Source organism: Vicia villosa, linkage group LG1 (assembly GCF_029867415.1).
Source record: "Vicia villosa cultivar HV-30 ecotype Madison, WI linkage group LG1, Vvil1.0, whole genome shotgun sequence".
Lineage (NCBI taxonomy): Eukaryota > Viridiplantae > Streptophyta > Magnoliopsida > Fabales > Fabaceae > Vicia > Vicia villosa.
Genome location: NC_081180.1, coordinates 214,915,011 through 214,923,919, shown reverse-complemented (window position 1 = coordinate 214,923,919; position 8,909 = coordinate 214,915,011). Strand labels below are relative to the sequence as shown.

The 8,909-nt window shown below is 35.4% G+C and overlaps 1 non-coding gene across 1 annotated transcript; it reads left to right on the top strand.

The window, feature by feature from the left end:
* The first annotated feature begins 335 nt into the window (after positions 1–335).
* LOC131645394 (small nucleolar RNA R71) lies at positions 336–442 on the top strand. Its single transcript, XR_009297019.1, has one exon. It is a non-coding gene; the product is annotated as a small nucleolar RNA R71 (small nucleolar RNA).
* Positions 443–8,909: the final 8,467 nt, after the last annotated feature.

The following is an 8,909-nucleotide window of genomic DNA, read 5'->3' as shown; positions in this document are numbered from 1 at the left end:
CAGTTAACCCACAAATTTCGCATTTAGGTGCTACAGCAGCCGCGGTGGCTGAAGGAGTGATGGTTAAGTTTTTGATCTTTTGAGTTAAAGCGTCTACTTTAGCGTTTACGCGGTCTATACCACTTACTTCGTACATTCCTCCTTTGGTTTGGGTTTTCTCTAGAGCGGCTCGTTCTCCTCCCCATTGGTAATGGTTTTGTGCCATGTTCTCTATGAGGTTTTATGCTTCATCATGGGGTTTGTCCATTAATGCTCCGCCAGCAGCGGCATCTATAGTCATTTTCGTGTTATAAAGTAGACCACCATAGAAAGTATGGATGATCAGCCATGGTTCGAGTCCATGATGAGGGCATAGTCTAAGCATGTCCTTGTATCGTTCCCAAGCCTCGAAGAATGATTCGTTATCTTTTTGGGTAAATCCGTTGATTTGACCTCTTAGCATAGAAATTTTGCTAGGCGGAAAATATCTAGCTAAGAATACTCTCTTCAGTTCGTCCCACGTAGTTATGGAATTAGAGGGCAGGGATTGAAGCCACGCTCTAGCTCTATCTCTCAAGGAGAGAGGAAAGAGACGTAATCGAATAGCTTCGAAACTAACGTTATTAGCTTTGACAGTGTTGGCATATTGCACGAACACGGATAAATGGAGGTTAGGATCGTCTGTAGGGCTTCCAGAGAATTGGTTCTGTTGAATAGCTTGTACCAGCGAAGGTTTCAGTTCGAAATTGTTTGCCTCAATTGCAGGTGGTGCGATACTTGAGTGCGGTTCAGCGCGTGAAGGAGCGGCATAGTCTCTAAGAGGACGAATGGCAGCCATCTCTAACTTCGGGGTGATTTGGTTAATTTGATCAGTAAATATCATTTCCTGATTAATCAGAATTGGGGCTACTTTGGGAAGATTGCGAGCTCGATGTTTGACGTTAATAAAACGTTCGATCTCGTTAATTCATTGTATAAAATCTCCTCCTTGTGAACGAGTATTTGGCACACAATCGTTCAAAAAGACAGGAAAGAATTGCCCTAGTCTCTACGGTGTAACAGTGAGTTACGATATCGACTTAAATAGTCCCCGGCAACGGCGCCAAAAACTTGATCGCGACTTTACGTGTCTATAAATCTGATGACTGCAAGTGCACAGTCGTGTCGTGTAGTTTTAAAAGATATCGAATCCACAAGGACTATGAATCGATCTACCGTTATCTAAGGTTACTATGTAAAGCTAAGGCTGCTAATATTTTTCGATTGTTTCTAAGGGAAAGTGATTGTGAATTCTAAGAAATATAATAATAGGCGGATATCAGTATGTATTTCGTTTAACTTAGGTGATCCGAAAGTCCATTGGCTAAGATATTAATTCGATTAAAAATCTTTATTAATTCTATTGATTAAAAGTCCTCCTCTCAAACTCTCGCTCTGTTGACTTAGACTACCGTTCTAACTCGTAATGTACGCTCTCGCCATCCCATTAGATTTAGAAAAGCTTTTTGGAAACAACGTAATTAATAAAATGCTTGTTTTATGAAGTTGTTACCTATTTAAATCTCCTAATCTCAAACTCTCGCTCTGTTGACTCGGAACATGCTAGTATCCCTAACGTACGCTTTTGCCATCCCGTGCGGGTTTAAAAACACTTTTTGAAAATAAATAAGATCTAATTAGTTTTAATACGCTTTCGCCATCCTTAAAAATAATGTCCTATGTCTACTATCCAGTTAAAGATCTCAAACTTTCGCTCTATTGATTTGAACCTTTGACCGTCTCTGTTATACCCCAAAATTTGCCCGCATCCTTTTTCAGAAAGAAGGCAATAGACTTCTGCCTAAAAATTGGGAGTTTCATATAATCTTGGATTTTATTTCATAAAATATCCTAATTTATGAACACTCGGTTTTTAGAATTTTTCTTATACGGTATTTTGGCTCGCTGTTGAATTCATTCTTACGCAAACGCCAATTACTATTTATCATTTCAAACACGCTGTTTATTTGAGACTTATTTGCAGATAAATAGTACTGACGCAGTTGGTACAGAATTAAATCTTTTGCAGGCGCAGAGTCCGGGGATTCAGACTGTACTGACAACAGGTAAATTATTATTAACTTTTGTTTCCCACTAATTTTTGTACTATATTCTATTATTTTCAAAATCTTTTTCTTTCTCTTTCTTTCAAAATCAAATCCTAACTTTATTCTATACATCTTTTTTTTCAAACCCTACCATACACTTTCTTTCAAATCCTACTACCACTCAAATTTTCCTTTTTTGTACGGAATCACTTCATTCCCCAACGTCTCTATCCTTCTTTTCACTCTATAAATACATCTCATTTTTTCCATAAAATCTCACATCAAATTTCAACTCATCTCTCAAATTTCTACATCATATTCATTCTCTCTTCTTCCCCGGCAAAAATGGCGAAGCGGATGGATACGTGTTTTCTTATGGTCATCACCGTCGTGGTGGTAATCATGTCCTTCTTCTGTCTGCATAGTCCTGAAAAATGCGGACCTGGGTTGTTTACACTCCCAATCATCTATATGTTATTATTTGTAGCATGGGTTATTAATCGTCATTCTTAAAGTTTGGCATATCTTTTATTTTTAAATAATGTACCGTTTACTCGTCGTACTGTTCACTATATTATGTAATATTTGTACTGTCAGTATTAAATGTCGTACTATCTGTCGTACTGTTGTTTAATTATTAAGATAATATTTTGTGTGTTTTCTGCCAGTTAAATATTTATTTAACTGGGCATTAAATGTTTTTCAGGGTTATTATCGGTAATTTCGCTCGCATACAGTATATATTATTTATTTATTATGTCTGTGTTTTTCTAACAACTCATGTAAATAAATTTTCACCATTAACAACAAAAAAACAAAAAAAAAGAGAGAGAAAAATTAACTTTGACTGTTGAATTTTCACTTTAACTGTTACGTTAATGCCTGAACAGTCAGTTTACAGTGCAATTCACCGTGTTTTGTACCATCAATCAGATCAATCTTTTGAATTTCAAAATTCCAAGATTTTTGTTCTAGAAGTCTTCTGAACATCACATGATCAACAGAAACTCAGCACTGCACAAAAATCAGGTACGCTTAACTGTCTCCTACACGAACAGTCCCTAACTAGGGTTTTTGTTTTTTTTCAGGAGAACAAGTTTTTTTTTGAGACCTCAAATGGATTTCATGGATCTCCATATATCTCAAAGTACCACCATACAAATTTTCAAACTTCAATTCGCTCAGACGCACAATCAGCAGCTCAAACAGTCAACACACGACCAGTTTGACCGAAAAGTCAACAAACAGTCAAAAATGAAATTTTTTGTCAACATCCATATTTTGTCAAAAGATTCATCATTTGATCATTGGTTCATCATAACTCATCAAGGAAAGATCAAAAATCAACAAAACCCTACGTTTCAAAATTAGGGTTTTCTCCTAAAAAGTCAACTGAACTTTGACTGGTCATAACTCTCTCATCCTTCATCCAAAAAATTCCAACCAAAGCTCATTTTGAAGGAAATTCAATTATCTTTCAAATGAAATTGGTCCCATGGTCATTAAATTCACCATTTGGAAAATATGAACCAAGACATTACAAGTCATTTTCAAAGTCAACAAAAAGTGGTTTTTTGTCAAAGGCCATAACATCAAGATAACTTCTCCAAATGAAAAAAAGTTTCCAAAGTATCTTGTAGAGGACATCTTGAGGTTTCTAAAAAGTACAATAACTCCTTCATATGATAAAAATTGAGGGATTTATGCCTTGTTGAAGTTGGCTATATTTTGGGAAAATGCATGAAACCAACATTGATCAAAAGTGTTTTTTTCCAAAAGAGACCAATTTTCCATGATTCAAACATGCTTCCAACAATGCTAAGGGCCTCCCACGACCAACCTAAGGCCCATAACATTTTATTTCTTTTTTTGGTTTAATGTTATTACATTTAAGATTAAATTGAAAAAGGAATGGAAGGATAATGTTATGTAGCTTGGATCTTAAGCATGAGTCATCAAGAAACATTCAAAGTTCTGCCCCAAAGAGATGGTACAGCAGAAGATTGAAGAAAATTGAGCCATGGTTGCTTGAATTCAAAGCTACATATTATTAGAAAAGTCAAAATTCAACAAAAGCACTTATTGCTTCTTAGCTTAGTTTTTAAGTGCTTCTCTGCCTATAAATGAAGTAGAACACTTCATCAATAAGGAGAGAAAAAATCGGAACCTTACTCTTGCTTGTATCACTCATAAATCAAATTGAAATTTTCAAAGAAACTTGAAATTCGAATTTTTAGTTTAAGTAGTTTTTAATCCAAACTAAACACTCAAACACAATCCCCAAGCATCACTGAATCTATTCAAATCAGTTTCAAGCTTTGAAACTCAAAGAATCGAGCACTATACCTCACGGTTTGCTCAAGCTAAAACTTACAAAAATCTCATCATACATGCATGTTTAATAAGATGTAGACATATATTTGAGCTTAGTATGAGGTTCTGATCATTTCTGGAAGTTTAATTGAGATTTGGATGCGTGTACACGAAACCACCATTTTAGGGTTCTTCATCTCTAAATTAGGGCTTTTCAAATTAGGCAAAATTACAGGCTCAAATAGGTCCCATTGAATTCGTATGGACCAGACGAGTTAAACCATGGCATCGCGCCAAATTTATATTGTGTTTTGCTCGTATTCGCTATTTTTGCAGGTGTAATAGGTTGGAGCTTTTTACACCACCTGTAAAAGAACGGTGTAAAAGAGTGGTTCTGATGAAGAAGATGATGCGTGGCTCCTTCCCATTGGTTGGAGGGCGCGCGCGTGTTTTTTAAAATAACCTTGGATTCAGTGCTTTGCAGGTTCTGTACACATCATGTTCCTCAAACTCTGAACCATCAGATCATGCCAGCTGCTCATCCAACGCACCAAGACACGCTAGTCCATGATATAGACTCTTAAGCCAACCACACATAATCATTTGTTTTATATTTTCTATTTTATTTATTTTCTTTGCAAAATTAATTAAAAATAGTTCTAAAAATAAAAAAATATAATAAAAATATTTTTAGGATTATAAAATAATCTATTTTTTTTGACATAAAAATATTTTCTTTTTCTTAATAATTAGAATATTTTGTTTAATTAATTAGTATATATTTATATATTTGCTTTTTAATTATTTCAACCAATCAAAAAATCATAAAAAAAATTGTTCTTTATATTAAATTTAGTTTATATATTATAGATTATTTTTGTAAATATTTAGAATATTATTCTCTTTAAGTTGTAAATATTTGTGTAATTATTTGCATAATTATATGTTATTTAACTTAATAATTTCAAAACAACTTCAAAAAATCCAAAAAAATTAGTTTTATTTTAAAATTAATTAAGAAACATTTAAATATATTTTAGACTTATTTTTTAGGTTTAAATTTTATTTCCACCTTTTTCTCATTTTAATTAAATTGATTATGCATTAATTCTAATTAAAATCAATCATACAAAAATCCAAAAAAAATACTTCCTTTTATCTTATTGCAATTTAAATTTTTAGATAAAGTGTATAGGTTGTCAAATTCATGTAAATAGCGTAGTTTACATTTCCCGCACAATCGATGTAATAGCGTAGATTTACTTTCCGCATTTTACATTCCCGCATTTTAATTCCAGTATATATAAAACTGCGTGTATGTCAAAGATAAAAACTGAAGCGTTAGGTCACTAACTTCAAAGATAAAATATCCGAATCAAAACACAATCACACTTGCACCTCTTAGGGTAATCCCTCTTTTACTCTTTTCAAAATCAAAATCAAATTCTATTGTTTCAAATGCAAAATCGAACTTTCGTTTACATCCGGTGAAAGGAGAATTTTTTAACGGAAATAGGAAAAGACCTTATAACTTAGGGTAGACCTCCTAATTGCTTGCTCAAATCAAACAAACAAATGTCTCATATACCGTTGTTTTTTAAAATAAAACTTTCAAAAAAGACAATACTTGGTATATATCCAAACAAGGATCATTACGAAGTTAACGTTCTTTTTTTCAAAACATCTTTCGAAAGATAAAACACTTTGTATATATCCGCACAAGGATCATTACAAAGTCAATTCACAAAATAAATTTTAAAACCACATTCCAGCATTTCAAGGCAAGACAAATGATTTAAACAAGTGAGCTAAGCAATTAAGAGCCCATGGATAACCATGGATACAAAGGGTGCTAATACCTTCCCTTTGTATAACCAACCCCCTTACCCAAAATCTCTTAAAGGTCTTTTTCTGTTTCTTTTATAAACCTTTCCTTAATTGGATAAAATAAAAGTCGGTGGCGACTCTCTGATATTCAAAAACACAAAAGCAAAAGAAGAGTCAGTACTTATATCTCTCCCGCGAGAGGTATGGTAAAAAACCGAGGGCGACAGTCTCAAAACCTCAAACTCTCGCTCTATCGATTTTAAGACTTACTAATTAAATTAGACATACAAACCAAAAACAAGTGATAGTTAATAAAACATAATTAAGCCAATTTATTTCGGATCCCACGGTTAACTTACTTTACATACCGATATCTTAATTAATTAGCCAGACATATTAATACGGTTAAACATGCATAAATTAATTTGATTTATAATAAAAGGCATGTTAAATGGCATATAATATATCATGCAATAATAATAATAATTAAAGTAGTAAATGATAAACCTGAATAAAATAAATTGTGATTGAACTGAATCTTGAAGTACTCGAACTTCCACCACAGGTTGGCTGGATCGTTCTTCGGAAATTATTGGGCAGCAATTTAAAACAAGGAATATAAAAGATAAATCTAACGTAAGGCTAGATTTATAAAAGGTTCACAACAATCTCCGGTGTGGAAATTGTTGTGAGAAAATTAAAGCAGTTGAATTGAAGGCAGGAAAATAAATGATGGTCGCAGAATAATTTCGGCAGCACTTTGTTAGCAGAAAATCGGACACTTTACACTAAAGCAGCAGCCTCTATTTATAGCTGAGGGTTTGCAGTTGGAACGCATGAAAGGAGGAGCTTCTCTTGACTGGGACTTGGAGACGTGCGTCTCCACTTTTTGGGGAGACCCTTTGAACGACTTGAGATGTGCGTCTCAAGTGGAGAATATCCAGGAGGTAGCTGGAGACGTGCGTCTCCTTTTGGTGAGGTGGCATAGGGACGTTGGAGACGTGCGTCTCCACGTGCAGGGATGACTTGGGCCACGCGCAATTGGCTTCTTCGTGGGCTGGACTTGTAGTATGCACAATTTGGCCTTCTTTGCACCCCTCTCTTGCTTCAGCACCCCTTTTCCATCTTTTAGGCACAAATAGCAGTGATTTTAGCTCCATTTCATTCCTTTTCACAAATAGTCTCAATAAGAGCGTAAAACCTGAAACATAGCAAATACTCGCATAATATCATAATAAAACAATATAATTAAAGGAAAATGCTATAAATATTTATGGATTTCAAGCTAAATATATGATATAAAATTGTGTTATCAGATCTAAGACCAAAGGAAATAAAGATAAGATCTATGGGCGATCTACGATCCCAGGTGTGAAAAGAGAGAAATGTAAGACCTACGGACGATCTACTACCCACAAGAGGATGAAACAAGGATAAGATCTATGGGTGATCTACGATCCCAAGTTTGAAAAGAGAGAAGGGTAAGACCTACGGACAATCTACGACCCAAAAGAAAGAAACGACGAGGTTAAGATCTACGGATGATCTACGACCCCAAGGAGATGAAACAAGGATAAGATCTTCGGGCGAGCTACGATCCCAAAATTGAAAGAGATGAAGAAATGATAGTTGTCAAGCGAGAACTAAATTTACCATAGGATATTGGACGAGGACCGAAAATGATCAAACTGATTTTCCAAGGCGAGAACTAGGCTCTGAAATGGTTTGCTAGGACGAGAACTAGATTCGACATGATTTGCCAGGGCGAGAACTGGACTTTGAAAATGGTTACCAGGGCGGGAACTGGGTTTTGAAGGCGGTTACCAGGACGAGAACTAGTATTTTGAAAATGCTACCAAGACAGGAATTGGGTTTTGAAATGATCACCAAGGCGATAACTGATTTTTGAAATGATTACCAGGACGAGAATTGGGTTTTGAAAGAGGTTACCAGGACGAGAACTAGGTTTTAAAGTGATTACCAGGACAAGAACTGGGTTTTGAACACGGTTACCAGGACGAGAACTGGGTTTTCAAATGATTACCAGGGCGAGAATTGGGTTTTAAAATGATTACCAGGGCGAGAACTGGGTTTTGAAGACGGTTACCAGGTCGAGAACTGGGTTTTGAAATGATTATCAGGGCGAGAACTGGGTTTTGACAAGGTAAGGCTTTCAAGTCTTGTGGGGACAATATTCTCTTTGGAGATGTACCATTGTATGATAGTTATTTGAAGACTTTTGGGCAAGGTACCAAATATGGCTTATGCTTCGTATGCATGTTTAATTTTTTTTGTATGGCGTAATGATCCACTTTGATGGATATGTTACGCTTTTGAGAATGCAATGCAATATGCAATGAGGAATATATGCGAAGTGAAAAATAAAGACATTAGTGTGATAGAGAAGCAGGATTGTTGGGGTCTGTTGCTTGAACTCTTGAGCTACTAATACGAATCGGTGTTGGAAACCCTACAGTACCAAAGATTACTGGCCACTGCGTTAAGGGTCAAAATGTAGCTTTGTTGGGGAGGTAATGACTTGGTCTTACTCTCCTTACATCTTGAACTTCTTGGGGATTGTAAGCTTCAAGAGATTCCCTCGTTTCACCATGTTCGAGATGAGAAGTCCAGATAAGGAGACTGGGCTGGGGAAGTCGAACAACTCCCAGGAGAAATAAATTCCTGTGCTTGGGGAGAGACCAA